The sequence below is a fragment of the Sitophilus oryzae genome, unplaced genomic scaffold (assembly GCF_002938485.1).
Source record: "Sitophilus oryzae breed Bouriz unplaced genomic scaffold, Soryzae_2.0 scaffold_1436_pilon_pilon, whole genome shotgun sequence".
Lineage (NCBI taxonomy): Eukaryota > Metazoa > Arthropoda > Insecta > Coleoptera > Curculionidae > Sitophilus > Sitophilus oryzae.
In genome coordinates, this window is record NW_022146100.1 from 4823738 (window position 1) to 4826020 (window position 2283).

The following is a 2283-nucleotide window of genomic DNA, read 5'->3' on the forward strand; positions in this document are numbered from 1 at the left end:
TTTATACCGACAGGTAAAAGAAATCTAGAATAGTCCAAAGATCGTTAGGCGCATAGAGAAGGTTTCCGAATGTTCTCGTATGTACTAGTCCATTCTAGTGGGTCTCGATTCTTCTCGAACGAATGAATCATTGCGGTGTCTATGCGATGTTAAGATCATCCGAGGGCGGGCCATATTGTGAGGTTAGGTCGAGTCCACACCGGCTCGCAACAATATCATGAGAGCCTTTGTGGCTTTGCTGGTAATGTTCTTAATATGCCTGTTCCAGAGAAGTTTACTATCCAGGGTTATTCCCAGATATTTCACTTCCTGTGATGGCAGTATTTCCTTTCCATCTAGATGGATTCTTTTCAAGTTTTTCAAACTTCGCTTTCACAGTGATAGATGGCACTACTGCGGTTTTATCTGAGTTAATACTCAGCCCGACAGTCCTGCACCATCTCTCAGCGATGCGGAGTCCTCTTTGGATAATATCACACAGGGTGCCTTCATGTTTCCCCTGTGCAATGATGACTATGTCATCTGCGTACCCTATGCAGTGTATTCCCGCTAGAGTTAATTCTTCCAGTAGTTCATCCACTACCAAGCTCCACAGTAGGGGGGAGGTCACTTGTTTTAACAACTATAGTTTTGGTACCTATCTCAGCCTCTGCTGTTCGTGTTGAGAGCATTTCCAAATCATTGTATGTTAAACCAAATTGAAATTTGACCCGAAAAGCTATACAGGGTGAGACAAAATTAACATTAGTCACTTTTAAAAGCAAGTTACTCCTTTATTTTAAACGGAACACCCAGTATATTATTCCGGTGTTCAATGGGGAATTTATATATCTTCAAAATATTATTAAGGTTGCCTACCCCTCAAACAAAGATTTTCCTAGATATTTTAATTTTTATGATTTTACGCCAGTAGATCTTTATATTATTTGAAAAAAATCTAGGGGGTAGCTGTGTGATATACCTTTTGTTAATTTAACAAAAATTAAAGATTGTGGAGTAAAATACTCAACGGTAATAAAAATATACACGTTTAAAACATATTTTAATTATTACAAAATTATAACTAGATATAAACCTATAATTATGTGACAAAAATAAGCTAGATGAAATCAAATGCTCAAAATTCTTCCTTTCCTGCTAACTGCATAAAATGATTGTCTTTTCAAAAGGATCTTTTCATTTTAAAAGGCATATGTGGAGTTCTACCTCGAAAAGCAGCTACAATAATTTCTCTCATGTTATCGACAATAGTTGGTCGAGTTTTGTAAACACTGTCTTTAACATATCCCCATAAAAAAACAGACTAGATGAAACCAGGAGCATATAAGTATTCTATTAATTGGTGAATGCACACTGCATTCACAAACTAATAGAATCATATCAATTCTCTCTTATGTAGGATAAGTTTGCATTTTCGGCAAATTTCTGAGATTTTTTTTTGTTTTAACTGACACAAAATGATAACTAGTTGTTAAAGTTGGACTAATTAGATAGCTATGTTCCAGTAACGTCAGATATATCACAGTATTAGATCTTATCAAATAATAAAGATCTGCTCCGATCAAATCATATAAATGAAAATATCTAGGAAAATCTTTGTTTGATCAACCTTAATAGTATTTTGAAGAGACATGAATTCTCCATTGAATATCGGAATAATATACCGAGTGTTCCATTTAAAATAAAAGAGTAACATGCTTTAAAAGGTGACCATTGTTCAATATTACTTTTGTCTCACCTGTATAACTTTTTGTATCAAATTTTAATTTGATTTACAGTACAATAGTTAATTTAACTACATATTAGGCTATACCGGGTAAATTCCAATTTAGGTAACTTTTATTGTAATTTAAAAATTGTTCTTTATTTCTAGAAAATGTTAAATATGTCAAAAACCTTACATTTTAGTTATATACTTCTCTTATAAAACTCACTTTTATTTTTCTCACAGAATCCGAAAATCAATTAATATATAGAGTGTTCCATTACAAAAAATAAAACTTTGATATGTAACTTTTTTTGGGGACACCCTGTAGAACTCTCTATACTTTTATAAAGTGCTCTGAATTAATCTACATATGCTTACTAAATTTGATTTCAATATAAACTGTCGTTCTCCTTGGAGCCTCTGCGGCGTATGAAAGGCGCCACCCTGTATAGAGAATTACCCTGTATGCAGAAGAGTTGTATAGATAGGTGTTTGTCAAAAATATCGAATCATTTCATTCGTTTTGCCCATTCCTAATCATAGGCAGCGGGCGCATCGCGGTCTAGGCCTGACCT